The sequence below is a fragment of the Cricetulus griseus genome, chromosome X, assembly GCF_003668045.3.
Source record: "Cricetulus griseus strain 17A/GY chromosome X, alternate assembly CriGri-PICRH-1.0, whole genome shotgun sequence".
NCBI classification, from domain to species: Eukaryota; Metazoa; Chordata; class Mammalia; order Rodentia; family Cricetidae; genus Cricetulus; species Cricetulus griseus.
In genome coordinates, this window is record NC_048604.1 from 106,844,251 (window position 1) to 106,865,354 (window position 21,104).

Consider the following 21,104-nt stretch of genomic DNA (forward strand, 5'->3'; position numbering starts at 1 on the left):
GGATATCTATGTTAATTGACTTCTATTGTAAAAGAAGGTTCTCTGATAAGGGTTAAGATGTACCTATGGGTATACAGACAAGTACTTGAGGGAGGATTTAATGCTATGTCCACTTAGCAGAATGGGTTGGATCTTTGCTAGGGACTATGGCCTAACCAGCTATGAGTTTTTGGCACTTAACAGTATCAGCCATAAGTTCTGTTTTGTCAAGCAGGTCTGAAATCCAATAAAAAAGCTGTTTACTCCATAACAATCCTGTCACTATTGTATCAGGAGATTTTCCAGGACATTCATTACTACAATTCCCAGAGTTCACAGCTGGGTGAGATTGTTGATTAATTTACTCCCCTACCATTGTCAATAACACCTCCTAGCACTATGAAAGCTAGCCAGTGGGGATGAAGCATTTGGGTCATTACCAGCTTTTTTTCATATTTTTGTGATTCAAGTACATGGTCTCTTAGCAATAGGAACAGACCATGAAGTTTTGGAAGGAAACCAACAGCAATGGTAATAACCTAAATAGTTGGGGTCTATGAGACCTTAAAGTCTAACAGCTTTAAAAGAGGCAACTCATGGCATCTGAGTTATGGACAACACAGTGAGTGTCACTTCTAAATGCTGCTTTAAATATTTTGTGTGTGTAGTGTGTGTGTGTGTGTGTGTGTGTGTGTGTGTGTGTGTGTGTGTGTGTGTAAGAGCACAAGGAGGTAAGAAGAGGAATCAGATTCCCAGGAGATTTAATTGGGCCTGAAATTTAGACATGATATTGCTACCTAGAAGAGGAATGGGCAGCTATGCAAGGGCTGAAATGAATGAGTGAAGGGATATGTGTTTAGCGTATATGAGGTTTTTCAGGCTAGGAAACAAAATAAAGTCATAATCCAAGGCATCCCTCAATGAACTGCTATGAACATTAGGTAGTTGAGTTACATCAAAGAGGAGAAATCTCAGCTATAGATTTCATATGTAATCTGCTGATATTCTTAGTTTCTGAGTTAGTGGTACCTAGTGACCTTTCAATATGCCGCAAGAGGTTTTGTATGATAGTCACAAATGCTATTAGGTTGGATAAGCAGAAAATGATTGCTTATTAATGGAAATATAGACATCTTCAGGCCATTAAGTCTTGTAATATACTTGGGAGATTCCTTCCACTGATTTGTCAAATTGAACACATTTGGAAAACTTCATATGGAAGAGATGTGGATCCAGGCATCTATAAGAGAGATTAATGTGCTCTGATACACATTTTCATATTATTGGGTTTATTTCCTTCATTGTCATCAATTAAAGCCCAAATTTCATAAGACAATTTGGTAAGTGGGTAAGGTTTGAAATAACCCCCCTGTGTCTTATCAGACCACCATGCTTTAAAATTAGAATTCAACAACAACACTAACTACAGAAAACCTACAAACCCATGGAAATTACAATCCAGATGCTTTCTAAGGACGACCATATTAAAGACCTCAGAAAAAACGTGTAGAGGACCAGTTAGAGCAATTTCCAGATTCACTAACATGCTTGGAATTTTATGATTAAGGAGATTGAAACTTTTAATGAGGATATCATTACTAGACTTAAAGATCATTGGGATGCCTCAGAGTCAGAATCACTCCAATCTGAGGCACCTATTCCACCCAGGTATCATGACTATTCTAACGGTGTTACTGGTAAGACATTAGTCAACCTAGCTACCATGGTAGAAATGCCATCTTCTAAGAAACACCCTCAGGGACAGATGACTTATGAATGGCAACCTATACACCTGAAGGATCTCAAGACTATAAAAGAATCAGTTGTCTCATATGGTCTCCATAGCCCATATGTAAAACAGCTATTGCATTTATGGGCAACCTTTAACAGGGTGACACCCACAGATTGGGAACGCTTGGTAGCAGCTGTACATGAGAATTCATGCCAAATCCAATGGAGGGCATTGTTCAGGGAGGAAGAAAAGCTCCTTGAGCATCAAGGCATAAAGGAAGGTTTTGAAGCCCTTTCCCCCAGATAAGATTCTTGGTGAGGGTATTTATGCTAACCCACAGGCTCAGGCTGAATATGACGACCATATACTGTCCCTATGCAGGAAAGCAGCATTAAACGCCTGGGATAAGGTCCGTGAGCCAGGAGAATGCCTAGTAGCTTATACCAGAATAGAACAGAGACCTACCAAACAGTTCCAGGACTTATTACAAAGGTTAACTAGGGCAGTAGAATTACAGGTAACAGATCTGGAAACAAGACAATCAATTATATATGCAATCGCTTATGAAAATGCAAACCCAATATGCAAAAGAATACTTTTGCCTTTAAAGATCAGATCAGCTCTGCTAGAAGAATGGGTTTTTCATGCAGCCAACATTGACTATAATGTGCAAGATACTGGAGCTTGGGTAAGAGAAGGCATCTCGAAATGATTAAAAAAGCAACAGGAGTTTAAAAGTTCTAGAGGTGAGGATGCAAGGGCTTGGGAAGGAGAAGCACCTTACGGAATTCAACATAGGTACCAAGAGGCTAGAGGTTACTACTACTGTGAACCAGAACCTTGGGTAGGAACAGCCTTCCTCGGAGCCCACGAAGGTGCCAGGAACCTAGATGTTTCAGCTGTCGTAGAGTGGGACGTATCAAGAGGAACTGTAGACAAAGGAATTCTACAAATGCCTCATACGGAAGGCTACTGTCTTCTGCATTGTATAGAAGATGTGGTAAGGGCAGACACTGGACCAATGAATGTAGATCAAACATGGACATGCAAGGAAACCTGTTAAGGCCGGGGAAACCCCGAGTGGGGACACAAGAAGACCTCCACATCAAGAAAGGTCCAGTCGTTCCCAGTAGCAGTGGAAGACAATCTCTCACAGGACAAATAGGTAGTTCTGTACCTATTGTGAAAAATGATACTGCTCTAGATGGTAGTTTGAATAGTGATGAAGAATCAAATGTGAATGGACGAAAGGAGAAATGCATATTTTGGCAAACTTCTATTAATGATAAAAGACTTCAGTTGAAAGTGAATATTAATAATAACGTTATTACAGACTTAGTAGACACTGGGGAGGATGTAACTATCATTACCCAAAAGTCTTGGCCTCAGAAATGGCCTCTTAGAGAGGGGAATGTACAATTTTTAGGAATTGGAACTCTATCTAGAGTTCAACAGAGTGTTTACTCGGTGGTCTGCATTGGACTGGAAGGACAGAAAGGGATACTGAAACCATATGTGGCAGAAATAGCTATAAATCTCTGGGGTCGTGATCTCTTACAGCAATGTAATACTCAGATTAATATTCCTCTAGTGTCAGATACAAATTATGTACAATCTTTACATTGTAGAAAAGATCTGGTAAGACTCTATGGAAAACGGTTACCAACCATCCAGGATGTACAGAAATGAAATACAAATGATAGACCTTCAGAAGAGCCCAAAGCCCTAACATTCAAGTGGCTTACAGATGAACCTGTTTGGGTAGGACAATGGCCTGTGATCTCTGAGAAGCTAGAGGCTTTAGAAAAGTTAGTACAGGAACAGCTAGAGGCTGGACACATAGAGGAATCTACCAGCCTGTGGAATTCTCCTGTATTTGTTATCAAAAAGAAGTCAGGTGAGTGGAGAATGCTGACAGACCTGGGAGCCATAAATAAGGTAATTCAACCAATGGGCTCTCTGCAACCTGGAATGCGACTGCCTTGCTTAATACCTAAAGGATGGCCTATCATAGTCATTGATCTAAAAGACTGTTTTTTTCACAATACCATTACAGGAAAATGATAGAGAAAAATTTGCATTTACTCTACCAACTGTTAATAATTCACAGCCAGTTAGGAGATATCAGTGCAGGGTTTTGCCACAAGGAATGCTAAATAGTCCTACTGTGTGTCAGCACTTTTTACAGCAAACTTTGGAAATAATTCGTAAGAAATTTTCACAATCTCTTGTTTATCATTACATGGATGATATTCTTTTATCAGATTCTAATAAGGAAACATTGGAACTTATGTTTGAAATGGTGAAGGAAGTTCTGCCTAGTTGGGGGTTACATATTGCCCCAGAAAAGATACAAAAAGGAGATTCTATTAACTATTTAGGTTTCAAGATAGATTCACATAGCATCGGGCCACAGAAGGTACAAATTAGGAGAGATCATTATCAAACTCATAATTCTCTTCAGAAATTATTAGGGTAAATTTCTCAATTACAGACAATTATTGGGGTAGAAGGACATGACTTAAAGCATTTAAAGATGGCCCTAAAAGGTGATAAGGACCTGAACACTCAGAAAATATTATCCCCTGAGGCAGAAAAAGAGTTACAATGGGTAAAAAACAGAATAGTGGATACACGTTAGATCGGATAAGCCTTACTTTAGACTGTATTCTTGTTATCTTGCCATCCAGAGAATACCCTTCTGGGATTCTGATGAAGAGGGAAGACACCATATTGGAGTGGATATTTCTGCCACATAAACAGAATAAAATGTTAAAGACATATGCAGTTATATTTCTGATTTGATTCTAAAGGGAAAATTAAGACTTCGACAACTGACTGGAAAAGATCCAGCAGAAATCATAGTACCTTTAACTAATGAAGAAATTTCCTCCTTATGGAAGGATAATGAATATTGGCAAATAGCTCTTACTGACTTTTTGGGAATGATTAGCAACAATTATCCCAAAACTGACAGGATTAAATTAATAAAAAAAAAGACAGTCTGCATTCTTCCACGTATTGTAAGACATACTCCCATTTCTGGAGTTCTTACATTCTACACTGATGCCAACAAATCAGGTAAAGCTGGTTATAAATCAGGTGAGGTAAGTAAAGTAGTTCAAAGTCCATATACATCTGTACAGGAGGCAGAATTATATGCAATTCTCATGGTACTCATGGATATTTTTTTTGTATTTCAGCTTTTTTATTTTTTATTTTATTAGTTCTAGTTAGGGAACAAGCTTATTTCAAGTCCCTTCTCCCTCTCCCTCCCCTCACCCCAACCCTCCTCCCCACCCCCAGTCTACCCCACCCCATCCACCCACCACTCCCCAGGCAGGGTAGGGCCCTCAACGGGGGCTCTGCAAAGTCCACCAAATCTTCCTATGCGGTACTCATGGATTTTACAGAACCTCTAATTATAGTTACTGATTCTCAATATGCAGAGAGAGTCGTGTTACATATTATGACTGCAGAATTTGTTCCTGAAAACACAGAATTAACTTCACTGTTTGTACAATTACAGGAAACAATCAGAAACAGAAGTAATCCTATATACATTACACATATCAGATGCCATACGGATCTGCTAGGCCCACTGGCACAAGGCAAGGATGAAATTGATCATTTATTAATTGGAAGTGTGCTAGAAGCCTCAGAATTTCATAAAAAAACATCATGTAAATGGCAAAGGTTTGAAAAAGGACTTCTCCATTACTTGGCAACAAGCCAAGGAGATAGTGAGACACTGTTCTACTTGTTCCTTTTGTAACCAAACTCCATTGCCAGCAGGCTATAATCCTAAGAGCATTCGGAGAAATGAAGTTTTGCAGATGGATGTCTTTCACTTTGCAGAATTTGGAAATTTGTAATATGTGCATCATACTATAGACACATTCTCAGGGTTCCAAGGGCTACTGCTTTTGACTCTGAAAAGGCTGATTCTATTATTACACACCTGCTAGAGATGATGGCAGTTATGGGTATACCTGCACAAATAAAAACTGACAGCGCTCCAGCATATGTCTCCACAAAATTGGAACAATTTTTCAAATATTATAACATAAAGCATGTAACTGGTATACCACACAATCCTACAGGACAAGCAGTGGTTGAGAGATCTAATAGAACACTTAAGAAAATGCTCCATAGACAGGCTGGGAAGTCAAAACCCCCCAAACATAGGTTGCATAATGCTTTATTAACACTAAACTTTCTTAATGCCAATAAGAAAGGACAAACAGCTGCAGAAAGACACTGGACTACAGAAAAAACTGCTGAAGTCAATCACCTGTATAATTCAAAGATGTACTAACCTCTGTATGGAAACCAGGACATTTGATACAATGGGGTAGGGGGTTTGCATTGGTTTTCACAGGAGAAGAAAAACTTTGGATACCATCAAAGTTGATCAAGATTTGAGATGAAAAGGAAAAACCTCTCGACAAGGAAAAATGACATGTATTCTACTAAGGAATATCACATGAAGTAAATAGAAACCTCCCAAAGAAAGGGAAGTGTTTTTGCTTTTATCTTCACAGGAACACTCATCTCCAGAAGGCAAAGGACACTGTATGGGTAGATACTTAAGAAGAGAAGGTAGCTATAACCATTAAACAAAAGGACCGTGCCATACAGTAAATTTTACAGCTGTCTCTCAGAGAACTCTATTTCTCTTTATTTCCTAGTCCCTATTCAATTTAACCAATGCTGGATTCAGCAGCGGATTTGGCATTCCTCCTCTAAAATCCAAGCACTTTGTTTAACTAAACTTAGAGTTTCTGTATTGTATCAAGAAGCCAATTGATGCAATACAGAATAAGATAAGAATTTGTGGACTGTCTTTGTCTTTTCTTGGCTATTTCTTTCAAGGTGTGCACCCTCTCATAATTGTTATGCTCCATGGTTGCCTTTCTCAGTATGTGTACATACACAAAAAACATTTCTCTGCTAACTGTTTATGTTTGAGTCCCACACAGCCAATGAAGACCTGCCTGACAGCAATCCCTGGAAACCCCGGAGAGAAAATGGGCCACTCCTCCTCAACTACACTGGATCCAACTTGATCCATTTCAACTGACACTATGGCCAGAGGTTCAGGTACCGACTTCAATCAAATTGAGGATTTCAAGCGAGATCTTCAATCAAGCAAATCCCATCTAAAATGGACAGTATACAATCCATTCAAGACTTTCACTACACAAACATTTTCTTCCTGCAGGAACCCACAGGGCTGTCCTAGTCCCACTTCAGCAGGAAGTAACTTGGAGAATGCTATGCCACCTTTGCCCCATTGTTGTCACTAAGGAGAGTGTATATACCTAGTTACAGACAGCTTCCTATTGTTTATGTTTGAGATTGGAAGGATCTCAGGCTTGGACAACTCTTTCAGCTAACTTTAGGGTTTAGTTAAAATAGACATACTTAGAATGTGACATAAGCAGATCTTCTTACATTTCACATTTATGATTGTTAATTTTGGATACTTTACACTGTTAAGTTTTAATCCTCTTTTAGACTAAAAGGGGAATTGTAGGGGATGTTGTAGCTTAGGGGCAGGCTACAAGTGTGCCTGACAATGCCTTCGAGGGACATTCAGCTGGCGGGTTTCTATTTTCAGTTTCACTTTCAGATTGCTGTACAGGCTGCTGCCATCCAGCTGGCCAGGTAGCTTTGTAAGTTAGGCTTTTCACTATTAAAATCCCTTGTATTTTTACCTGGCTTCATATTTGTAATTTCCCACATTAGAGCAACTTAAAGAAAGTCAGAGAAAGAACTAAAACAGAGACCTTGGAGGAACACTGCTTCCTGGCTTGTTCTCCATGGCCTGCTCAGGCTGCTTTCTTATATAACCCAAGACCACCTGCCAGAGTGGGCCAGACTTTCCCATATCAAACATTACTCAAGAAAAAGTCCCACACTTGCCTATAGGCCAATCAGAAGGAGTTACATTACAGTTGATGTTCTCTCTTCCCAGAGAACGTTAGCTTGTATGACATTAACAAAACAAACAAACAAAAAAACAAGCACAGTCTCCAGTGATGGTATTGAATCCACAACTTTATATGTATGACTCAGCTGTGTTTTATTTCTTATGTGGTATCATATCAGCATCTTTCAGATGACAGCATTGTTGTTAGGGATTTGGACAGAAGGTTTCCTAGTCTCATACTAACATCTGAAGCCATCCTTTGTAAGAGCACATGAAACATGGGATGCAGTGCACATGACAAAGCTCCTAAGTGAAATCCATGAGTGTAGGTACTCATCAATTATTCCAAACAGAGATACTCCCATTAGAAGTCTTCTAGGGATACAGAAGGCTACCCAGGCACTTGCTGGTATGCAGCAACCTACTTTTAGACTTGTAGTAATTCTATCCAGTGATGATTTTTTCCTACAAAAGGAGATTGAACAAATGGGGCTTGATGCATTTATATTGCCTCATAATAAAAACACTCAATCAGGGAGTGTAGACATAGCTCATGAGATAGAGAACTTGTCTTTACCTAAGTCCATAGGTTCAATGCCCAATTTTAAAGAAAACAAAAATAAATATTAAGCAGGTCTCACATCATTCAGGATCCCTTTCTCCAATGCCTGTAGGTATGTGACAGAGTTTGTGTTGGACTGCTAGGCATCCAGAGAGCATGTGAGGGGCCAGATGAGGACACTTTGCAACCTCTGACTTGTTTTTTATTTGTCTGGTTGACAGTGGTTCTTTGTGTTGGGATCACTGTGTGAATCCTGGTTGGGAATCTCTACATGTTAAGAATTCAGAGGACAACCCTTGTCTATGCATAATTGAGCAGAGGGATAGACAACAACACCACTGTGAAATGGTGCCCATAAAAATTGTGCACTCAGGAATCCAGCATAAGAAGGAGGGCCAACAGAGTCTCGCATGCCCAACTGAGCTGCACACGCTGCACAGTGTGCTGGAGAGGGACCAGATCAAGTCATTGAGCACAACAGAACAGTGCTATTCCAGCTTCTGTGTGTATACATGACAGGAGGGGGAAACACCTCAGAGAGCCCTCCCTCCAGAGCCCAGGCAACCCAGCACCTCTGAACCTCCTGTCAAAGTTACCTGTTCCTCCCCTCCCACACTCAACTGTGGGAAAGCCAAGGAGAAGACCATGGGTGACTTGAAGTGTGAAAAATTATCCAGGGAGATTGTGGTAAAGGACAAGTCATTGGCTGACATCCTGGACTCCAACGTGAAGATCAAAACAACCATGGATCTGACGGAGGGAATTTTCCCCAAAGATGAATACCTCATGGAGGAAACTCAGCAGTTAAGAAAGCTGCTTCCCAAAATCCCCTCACCCAGAGTCACAGAGGACAAGTGAGTAGATGACACACACCATGGGATGTTTGTTTCTCAGTCCCTCTCTCTTGTGTGATTAGAAGTGAAAGAAGGGATTTAGGGCTGTATTGATATTCATGATTGCTTCTGCAGAGAGGTGCTGGTTTTCCTTGGGGTCCCCAGTACTTAGCACTTTTTGGTAAGTTTTTAAATGATCATATCTGGATTTGATTGCATGGAACTTAACAGAGGCAAGGTGAAGCCCACTGGAGCTGCTGCTGCTGTCCTTACCTTACAACTGGAATGGATATGGCAGTACCCACATGTCCTCTCTAGGTGCCTTTAGGAATGCCATTCTGTAATTTCACCTGCTACACTGGAGAATGGAGCACTCCTCACACCTAAGTGGAAAGGCAGCAGATACTACTACAGATCTTACAGTTTATGAGACAGCTCTCAGATACTGTCAGTGCTGGCCCTGAGAAACCCTCTGTTGGTGTGAGGCTAACCGTCCACCCCCTCACCTGTGTTGTGTCCATCACCTAATCTCTATATTTAATATGTGTATCACATGCCTTTTCATTCATCCATTTGTTTTTGAAGTAGGTTCTCTTTGAAGCTTGGGCTTCCTTGGACTTGATCCATTTACTTCAGCTTCCTAAACCCTAGGGTTATAGGAATATACCACCACAACTGCCTATCTCCCTCCTACCGACTTCTTGAAAATGTTGAACTAAAATCCAGGTCCTCATATATGTTAGGCAAGTTTGTCATCACTAAGCAATAGGCCCTTCCCATTTTATTTTGATTGAGACATGTTACCTTGACTGGCTTTGAAGACAAAGTCTTCCCACCTTAGATCCCTAAGAGATGGCATTGTACACTCGTCCTACAGCTATCACGTAATCTTTGCAAGTATTTAATCTATGTATCTTTTGTCTACCTGCCTTTCACCTAATTTTGAGTCACATTACAAAGCCTAAGGACATGATACTGAACACAATTTTGTTTCATTAGAGATGTAGTTTGTTTGTTTGTTTAAATTTCAGTTACCTTGGGGCCAAGCATGCATCTCAGAGGTAAAGTACTTACCTACCATGTGTAAAGACATGGCTTTAATCTGAATCACTGATGGGATAGGAAAAGCAGTCTTGCTTCTATGAAGACACTTGGCCATGTGGCAGTGTCTAAACTCAGTTTTTTTCTGCATCAGTGGTTGTGGAGTTGGTATCTAGTATAGGCTTATGATTCAATAGAACATGCACACAAACTTAAAAATTAAAACATTGCCCAGGCTGTGGTGGCACACACATTTCATCCCAGCACTAGAGAGGCAGAGGCAGGTGGATCTCTGTGAGTTCCAGGCCAGCATGGTCTGCAGAGCATGTTCCAGGACAGACTCCATAGCTACAGAGAAACCCTATCTGGAAAAACCAAAAAACAAAGAAAAATTAAAGCACTGTGGTCCTTGGTTAGGGACACAACAGTTTATGAGAGCACTTGCTTAGCAATGTGAGGCCCACAGTTCCCAATCTACTACTGAAAAGAAGGGCAGCAATCAATAGCACTCTGTGAGCCTTATGAGTATTAGTGGGGTTTTTATTTTGTTTGTGTTGTTGTTGTTGTCGTTAATATTTTGGATTTAACTTTTTTTCTCACCATCCTGGCTGTTGTATTTCTGCCAGTGCCATTTGAAAAAACAAAGGTAATGGGTTCAAAGAGTGTGCAAATGACACAGCTGATTAAAATTTTGGCCTGTATACCCAGGAAACAGGATCCAGGTGCGTCAGGGGTTGTGTCCTTGACCACCAATTTTACCTATTACAGCACATCAGCCCCCAAGGCAGAACTGCTTATCAAGATGAAGGACCTACATTAGCCTGAGGAGTATTCAGGGGGTGAATTGGACCATGACCTGTCAGTTAAGAAGGTAAGAAGGAGAAGTATGAATCTGACCTCAACCCAGTACCTCCAACTCACCACTACTAAGTAGACTGAGGCAAGAGAATCATCTAAGGCCAGGAATTCTGGCCAGTCTGGGAGAAATAGCAAGGCCTTCCTTCATGCAAAAATCCCCTATCTGCTGAGCATGGTGATAACATGCCTGTGTTTCCAGCACTAGCAAGGCTGAGGCAGGAGGGTGACAAGTTTGAATCAGTCTATGCTGCACATTAAATTCAAGGTCAACCTGAGCTTCCCAATGTGATCCTTCCTCAAAAAGATAAAAGAAAATCAAATTGCTCCCTTGCTCAGCCTAGACACCACGGTGAGTGGAGGTGCTTTAGATTATAAATGGCTTCTAGAAGCATGAACACCTAGAAGGAACAACATGACCCAGACGTCAATCCCTTTTTCCAACCACAAGGCCCACTTACCTAGGCAACACTCGCTCACCCCACCACTTATCTAGGTAAGCCTCCCTTTCTCTCACCCACGAAATTTTTACACTGCCTATATCCTCTTTATATAATTTTCTAACATCCTGCATAAACTAACACCTGGCTCTTGGCCTATTCTCCCCCTCCGCTTTAGCCCATACTACTGACTATATAAGCTAGCCAGGAAAAAATAAAATTTGCCACTTGATCAGAATCCTGTCTTCTGATCATTCTCTCACATCTCTTGTCTCCATTCCCCTCCCTGGATTTCGTGCTCTAGGTTGCTGTCCTGCGGGGTCTGGACAACTAAATGTGCCTTGGTCCTGCCCCAACAAGATGATGCAGAGACTTAGCAGATTCCGGGGGGGGGGGGCTTAGACTTAGTAGATGCCCTCGATGGGGGGCATACCCTCTCTGAGGAGCAAATTGGAGATGTGGTGCCAGGGATGTAGGAGGAGAAGAGGGAAGGGGAAGTGGAATTGGACTGTAAAAAAATACTCATTACTAAAAAACAAACAAACCTCCCCTCAGAATTGTATGCGGGGTCAGTGAAAGGTAGAGGGACCACTTATTTGTCACCCCAGCAGATACCTTACGTAACATCTCTGAGACATTTCTGCTTGCATATCATGCAAGACATGGTTCAGCATGAATTAGCCCTTCATACTTAATTATGTTCCAACTCTTCTACAAAGCTTCAGGATCCAACTATAGGCAGACTCGAGAAAGAAGCCCCTCTGTAAGGGACCTTGTGTTCTCAATGGAAATATGTATGGCCACAACCACCAAAAAATAAAAACATGTTTAACATAGGCTTGGTTTTCCTGACTGTCTACCTGATTTTGGATATTGGTTTTACTATCACTGACCATGCAGCCTACAAGGAATAAAATATCTACTTTCTAGCACCTAATGGGACAATTTTGCCAACCCATGTTACACTACATCAGGTATTAAACAGTTGGAATAGTGTGAATAACTAGAAAGAGGCAAGGACCAGTGATTGCAGAACCCAGAGTGATGCCAGGCTCAAGCCCTAAAAATGTGTACCATGTAGGGGAAACATGAAGCAGATACAGATGTCCTAGCTGGGAGCTTGGTGGTTTTTGGGAAAAGACACAGAAAGTAAGGCTTCAGCTTCCTGAACAAGGAAAGAAGGTAAGAATTTACCTCAAGGTCATGTTACATAGCACCCATGACAATCACTGCAAGGAAAGTGTTATCTATTGCTCCCAACATGGTGATTTGAAAGATAGCACAGATTTATGTTAATTGTGCTAGTAATATAAGGGAGGTAGTATCCTGAACTGTTTCTACATTTTAAAAAGTCTTTTCAGTGTAGAAAATGGTAACCTTTTGGATTCTAGGAATTAAATAGGAAGATGGGGCTTTGGTCTCTTAGAGACTTTGAATTACAGAACTGTGTACTTTAGCCACATGACCATATTTTTAAAAACACATCAGCATTTTCAGTTTTTACTCATAAAACAGAAGTCAAAGAATTTGAAGCATTTAATTTAGGACACACTCTACACACAGGGAACTGCCCTTTTCACAGTTAGGACAATGCATTTATAAGTGCATGCCTTGGCCAAGGACATAGCTCATTGGCAGAATGCTGACCTAGCATGTGTTTGGTCCTGGATTCATTGTCTGGCACCCTACCCCACAAAGTATTCCAAAATATCTTTAAAATCTAGCTGTGGTGACACATACCTGTAATCCTAGCATTCAGGATGAAGAGGGACATGGATTAACACCTTAGTTCAGGGTTACTCTGGGATACTTAGCCAGTTCGATACCAGCCAGAGGTACATAACAAGTCCCTATCTCAGAAATCTCATCCCAAAAAACAATTTAAAAAATGCTGTCACCCACCTCTCTCTGTATGGTGCTATACCTATTTGTTCTGAAAGGTACCATTTGCTTGAATACTGTGTCACTAGAGGCACCTGCTTTGGGTCTGAGTGAATCACAGAGCCTGGACAGTTTTACTATATTTGATTTATTTATTTTTGGACACAGAGTCATGATATGTAGCCCAGGCTGACCTACAACTTGATGTGCAGTTCAGGGTGGGTTCTAACTTGTCTCCTTGCTTCAGCCTCCTAAGTGCTGGGATTACATAACTGCAAAAACATACCCAGCCTGGCATACATTTTTAGATACTAAATATTAATTTGCCCATTTCCTCCCTGTTCTTGGGACGAAAGGTAGGGCCTAAATCATCATAGGTATCACTCTGTCTCTAAGCTGCATCCCAATCCCCCTTTCAATTATGACATAAAAGGGGGGATTCCTATGTATGTGGTGGACACATGTATGTATTTGGTATACTTAGTTTTTGAGACAGAGTCCTGATATGTAGCCTTGTCTGCCCTGGTACTCCATATTACCCTAGCCTGTTCTTAAATCTCTTACAATCCTCCTATATCAGCTACCTCCATGATGGATAGGCAAGAACCATGATATCCAGCTCCACATTGTACTTTTACTTTTGCTCTTTGAAAATCAATGCTTTAGGACTAGGGAGATGTCTCTGTGGGTAAAATGCTCTCCCAGGAATTAGGGAAGGCTGGATTTCAGATCCCTAGAACCCACAAAAATATATAGTGGGTGTGACAGCCTGTCAGTAATTCCAGTTCTTAGGAGAAGAAGACAGGGGTCCCACAGAACAAGCCAACTAACTAGAACAGCCAATTTTTTATGATCTGTATTTAAATGGGAGATCCTGCCTCAATATAGAAGGAGAAGAGCAATCAAGGATAGCACTCATGTCAACCTCTATCTTCTCATGCATGCTAAGATCTGCATACTTACATATATGCATACGACATATAGATGAAATGCAAGGAGGTTGCACCCATGATCCTCACATTGAGGTTGAATCAGGAGGAACACAAGTTTTAGACCAGGTTGAAATACACAGAAAGACTGTCTCAACAACAGTAAAGACCAGACACAAAATTAGTGTTTTAGGACTGGGATTAGCTCAGTGACAGAGTACATGTCCAGCATGTAGCAGGTCCTGGATTTGATCCTCAGGACCACATAAAAATAATAAATAAAAGTTATCCTTTAAATACTAGTTCTCAACCTTGTTAGTGCTACAGCCTTTTAATATAATTAGACTTCCTCATGCTGTGATGACACCCAACCAAAAAATTATCTTCATTGCTACTACAGAAATGTAATTTTGCTACTGTGATGAATCATGGTGTAAATATCTATTTTCTAATGGTCTTATGCGACCCCCATGAAAGGGTCATTTCACTGCAAAGGATCGTGACCTATAGTTTGAGTCCCACTTCATTAAACGGTTTATATAGAGGTGGGTTATAGTGTTGATGTTTACTGCTCTGTCTGAGGAACATGGGGTTCTAGAAACCAATGCCTGGTAGTAAGCAGCTGTACAGAAGCATGAAAGTGAAAAATTCCACATTGCCACACTCTTAAAAATAGTCAATATCTGAGTCTGTGTAGCTCAGTGATATAGTGAATGCCTAGAATGAACAAGGCCCAGAGTTATATCCCCAGCACTGCAAAAAAGTGAAAGTCAGAAATGTTAAATCATTTATGGTACATATATATTTCCCTAAGCAAAGCAAACATTTCAACGATAAATTGGGTAGACTTTCCAAAGCACAGAGCAGCCCATGGTTCTTCATTGTGAATTTTTAAGGAATTTTAGTCAATATTTGTGAAGTGGGTGGCATATTCATGGAATAAGGCAACTCTTTATACTTCTGAGATCATGGTGCAGCAGACCTCCTTTTTAATAGGATAGCATTCACATGGTCCTCATAAAAGCTCACAGAAGGAAGGGTGTCAACCATAATGCAATGTTGATTTCAGGTCTGTTGAGGATGGAGACTCTTTGTTAGTACACATGTGTGGGAGAATGCCCTGGCTCCTTAGTTTCTGATAAAGTAGGAACAGCCTATCTGCATCTTCAAGGACATCTAACCACAAAGGGGGCATTCTCTCAGGAAACATAGTGCTTAAGACACATAAAGCAGTCGTCCTCAGTTGCCTCATGTCTAACTCTGCACAGAACTGGCAACAAAAAGAATGGTTCCACGCATATATAGCTTGGTGAATCAGTGAATTTACTGTATTTACTGAAAGAAGCAAGAGTGACCCCAAAACAATCCCATCACTGGAGAAGACTCACCCCAGCTTAGATAACAACTTCCCAAAAGCTGCATAGGTGGAGCCCTCTCCCCCTTCAGTTAAACATTCATGGTCTATATACCATTTCCCAGCTCCGAAAGACATATGCAATGGGGGCAATACTGCATGCTAATAGAAAATGTACAGGAGTAACTGGCTGGGATCTCAGGAGACACACTTAGGACCTTTTCCTACTCTCTCCTTCTCTGGGGGAGAGTTAAGCTGATCTTGTGGATGGTCTCTTTTCTGCTTTTGGGTAATGACAGGCCTGGGAGATAGCTAGATAGATAGAAGCTCTATTACACAAGCCTGAAGATCTGAGTTTAATCCCAAGAACTCACAAGGTGACAGAACAGATACAAGTCTTCAGAATTTTCCTCGAAGCTCTACATGTGTCCCATGGCATGTATGTACTTGTAAGCATGCATGCACATGCACACACACTAAACACATAAATTTTAATAAAAAATAAATGATAGCTCTTTCACTCAAGAACAGGGATCAATAACAGTGCTAGACATAGGAATGAAAATGTCTCTTTATGTAAGTCTATAACTCGTATACTTGAAAAGACAGAGCCCAAGGTATCATATAGATTCTATGAATCCTTGCAGACATAGAAATTGAAGTCGTTATCTACTATGAGTCAAACTGAGGTAGCTGTAATGTAACAGAACATTCACCAAATAAAAATTTGTTTTATTTAATTTTTGTTTTTATGTTTTTAAATAGCATCTCACTATATAGCCCGGGCCAGCCTAGAGTTCATCATCCTTGAGCCTCTCTCTCCGGTGCTGAAATTAAAGTCATGTAACAACAGACCTGGCTTCTTCCTTCTTTCCTGATTCATTTGTGCATATTTGTAGTGCAGAGGCTGGCACCCAAGACCTCAGACATACTAGACATATATATTATCACTGACTTATGCACCAGCCCTATTTTGTTTATAAATATATATATATATATATATTATATATATATATTTACTCTTTTGGCTTTTTTGGCTGTTTGAGGGTCTTTTGAGGGGCCTAACACCCAGCTCCCAAGTAAATCACAATTGGAGTCTTATTCTGAGTTATGAATGCCCTGCCTTGGCTTGGCTTGTTTCTTGCCAGTTTATCTTAAATTAACCCATCTACCATTTCCCTCTGGGCTTTTATCTTTCTTACTTCTATATATCTTACTTTCCTTCTTACACTGTGACTGGCTGGCTGGGTAGGTGGCTGGCCCCTACATTCCTCCTCTCCATGTTCTCTTGCTGCTCTCTGCTCCTAATTTCTCCTATTTATTCTCTCTGCCTGCCAGCTCCACCTATCCTTGCTCCTGCTTCACTATTGGCCATTCAGTGCTTTTATTAGGACAACCAGGTGTGTTAGACAGGCACAGTAACATAGTTTCACATAGTTAAACAAATGTTGCATAAACAAAAGTAACATACCTTAAAATAATATTCTACCACAAACAATTTAATTTCTTTTAGTGTGGGCACACATGAGTGTGCATGTGTGCGTCCATGCGTGCATGTCACAGCACATGAATGGAGGTTTGAGTACAACTGGTGGGAGTTGGTTCTCCTTTCACTATATGGGTTGTAGAAATGGAACTCAGGTCATCAGACTTGGCAGCAAGCTCCTTTCTCAGCTGAGCCACCTCTTTGGCTCATACAAACAAGGAGGCTCATACTTGAAAAGGAGGCCTTCCTCTCACTGATTTTATAAATCCCCCTTTATTTGGTGGTACAAAGGCTAACACCCCTTATCTGAATGAATTCTTCCCAGGCTGTGTATGATTTGCCTACTCTAACTTAGGGCACTAGCTTGAGATCATTCTAACAAGTGTCCCCATGCCTCCTTGCCCTACAGCAAGAGCTCATTGACAGTATCATCCTCAAGCTGCAGGTACTCCTGTAAGCCTGAGAGAGCCTGATGGAGAACATCCAAGACAATAATGCTCTGGGGGGATGGGGTGGAAGCCATTGTGAAAGATGTCTGCAAACCTAATGAGTCCGACAAGTTCCAGATGTTCACTGCGGACCTGGACAATGTGGTGAACCACCTGCTGTCTCTGTCAGGCCGCCTGGCTCATGGGGGAAATGCCCTCAATAATTTGGATGACAGTCCTTCTATTGGTGATCGGGGAATTGCAAATACATCTGTCAGGGATATGGGAAGTGATGATGGTCATTAGAAATGCTGTCCTGTGTGTGGGGGATGCTAAGAAAGTCAGCTCTCAGAAGCCTCATGCTATCTGTGCATGGCCAGTATAGTGTCTAGAGCATGGTGTTCTGGTCCATCTGAGGTCCATTCTTCTCCGTTTCCTTTCAGTTGAAAGAAGAAGCTAATGAGATGTGGGTGTAGGGGCCATTACGGCATGGTCCACCATGTGAATCCTCAGTTTTCTTGTACTCAAAGGAAGGGAAATACATTACTTGCCGACTTTGTTTCATAGGTTATGTTTCAGTCAACATCTTTCTGTGCTCCTTGCATATTATGGGACTTCAAAATGAACCTGTTTATTAATCAAACATCTACTGCAATCTTCCACCACTATCTCAGTAGCTTTCAGGCATTTTCACAACCTGAACTACATTTGTAGAACATGTTACAGTCTGCTTATTTTCTGATTGGAGTACAATGGCTTTACCTGGTCTCTTTTCAGAAAATATCTGATAACTTTGTTTGTCTTGGAGCTGACAAGGCAAGATGTTTTCTAAACCTTATGTGGTCATAGGAATGCCAAAGAGAGTTTCTTGTTCAGGCCACATTTAGTAAGAGTTAATAGTCCTGTTTGCTGACCTCTTTCTACTAGTCTCCATGTGAAGACAATGGATGCATTCATCTCATACTTTCTTAGCTTCTTTCATCTTGAATGTGGTAGGGTTTCTATTGGATGTATATAATCTATAAACTGAAAGCAGTGATTGCAAGTTCTGTGTGTTACAGACATCATTGTCTGAACCAGGACACTGTATACCCCATACCAAACAGGACACTGTAAAGACTTAAGGGCTATTCAATACTGTTCCATACACACCTTCCAGCAGCTTCACCCTGTGTCTTGTTTTCTGGCCTTTGCTTGTCCTTGTACCACTTCCTGTCGAAGAGTTAGTTTAATCCTGCCCTAGAATCAATCTCTCTCTCTCTCTCTCTCTCTCTCTCTCTCTCTCTCTCTCTCTCTCTCTCTGTGTGTGTGTGTGTGTGTGTGTGTGTGTGTGTGTGTGTGTGTGTGTGTGTGTGTGTGTGTCCATCCATCCTTACCCCTCTCCTCCTCTCCCTCTCATACTAGAGATTGAACCCATAAGCTTACTCATACAAGGAAAACTCTCTACCTCCGAACTATAGCTCAATGCTAGTTTTGCTTTTTATTTTGAAGCCAGGTGTCAGAAGGTTTGCTAGGCTAGACTGGAATTTACTTCATAGCCAGGGCATACCTTATGAGCTTTCTGCCCCAGCCTCCTGAGTAGCTGACATTACAAGCCTGAGCCTCCAGGCTCAACTTAATTATCGTATTTCCATTTTACAATTTTGGGACAAACAGAATCCTCAAGTCCTTTGTCCCTTTGAAACATGTCAGAACTCTGTAGTTTCTGTTCCCTGACTTTAAGGCAAATGGCATAGAAGAAGTCACAGACAGAGAGAGGAAACCCAGTGGGGCCTATGAGTGGCTTCTGGAAGGGTGAGGAAAGGAAGAATTGTAGAGAAGCTAGCCATAGTTAAAAGCACATGTAGACTACATCCTGGTCATTCCTATGGAGATCCCATGTGGCTTCAAGTTTTCCATGGGCAGTTAAGAGACCAATCTCTATATTCTGCAGGGCTTTTAAGGGGTTGACCAGAGTCTTTGCTTTGGCTGTGCCTCAACAGGACTTTCTGTCTCCCTCCCTCTCAACAGCAATCACTGTTGGAGAAACAGAGAATTCTAACCCAGCAGCATGAGGACGCCAAAGAGCTTAAAGAGAACCTAGACCGTCGTGAGCGCATTGTGTTTGACATCCTGGCCACCTACCTCAGCGAGGAGAACCTGGCTGACTATGAGCACTTTGTGAAGATGAAGTCAGCCCTCATTATTGAACAGCGAGAGCTGGAAGATAAAATCCACCTGGGTGAAGAGCAGCTCAAGTGCTTGTTCGACAGCCTACAGCCTGAGAGAAGCAAATGAGAGGTCCATCCCTGCAGAAGTTGGACACTGAGCCAGGAGATTAATGCCTGGGAATACAAGAGTGAACCCAAGCCTATTTGCACATCTCTGGAGAGACACACTCTGGAGCAACAAGGCTAGTAAAAAAGCAATAATGTCCTGTTAGTATGTGATGATTTAGTTATGTTTTTATTTCTGTTGGTTTGTTGAGCAGTTTCCTATTACATGTAACTTCACAGAATTCCAGGCTTTGCTGTTCAGCAGGGTCCCCTAGGATGTTCAATGGGTGGGCCCATAAAATATTCAAACACTCCTTTGCAGTGGTGGCAGCATTGTTCCTCCCTTGAGTAGATGGCAAATACATCCCTATGGTGCATGAGAGGAAAGACCCTTGTGATTTATCCAGGCATGGGCTGCTGTGTGTTCTATCCATGTTCATTCAACAATGCAAGCATTCATTAGGCTATCATCATGACATTCTCTGACCCAGTAAAAAACAGTGATGATGGTAATTTATTGATGTGTGGGAAACATCAAGTTTCCTAGTGGGAAAATACCAACTAAGAAATGAACAACCTACATATTGGATACATTCATTCCTAGAGTAAAATCATCACATAACTTGTGTGCATGATTTGAAACACCACAAACAGATAGCTAGTGTCCTTTTTATCACATCTTAAATAATTTGTAGCCAAGTGACATTCTTGGTTAGAAGTGTGTCTAATAATAATGTTATTAATTACTCTTTTTTCCTGAGAATGATGGAATATTTTGTAGTTTCCTTCCCCAAAACAATAAGTTGTTTGTGTATGTGATCCTTCATGATAATCTGTGGCTTGTCTCTTCTTGCTTTTCTCAATGTTACCATGGGCCACATGCCATGTAGCTTAAGACATAAGATCCATCTTCTGGTTTGTCAGAGGTCCTGTGGAGTGACTGTTGCTTACGTATGAAACAGAGTTTCAAGGTTCCTTGTCCTCAGCATTAGAAATGGAAAAACAACTATTAGAGTGTTACTCATTAAATCAACACTGTCATTCGATTGGTTTCCAGTAAGCACAGTAGAGATTGGGAAACAATATTTGTCAATCATGTGTCTGATTTGTTACTCATTTTGTTTTTATTATTGTTTGTATGTTTTAGAAGAGTCTCATGAAATCCATATTGACTTCAGTCTCCTTATGTAGTCCAGATGAGCTTGAAATCCTGATCCTCCTGCCTCCACTTTCTGAGTTCTCGTTTTACCATCATACCCCACTTCCATGGCTCTGAAATTCTGAATAAAAGATTTATTCAGGGAATTCTTTAACGAATTCCCAACACCCAACAATAGAAAACAAACTGTTTGAAAAATGTGGGCAAAAGACTTGACTAGACACTTCACCAAAGA

General features: G+C 41.0%; 1 pseudogene; it reads left to right on the plus strand.

The window, feature by feature from the left end:
• Positions 1-7,292: 7,292 nt before the first annotated feature.
• LOC103161952 lies at positions 7,293-19,732 on the plus strand (annotated as a pseudogene).
• Positions 19,733-21,104: the final 1,372 nt, after the last annotated feature.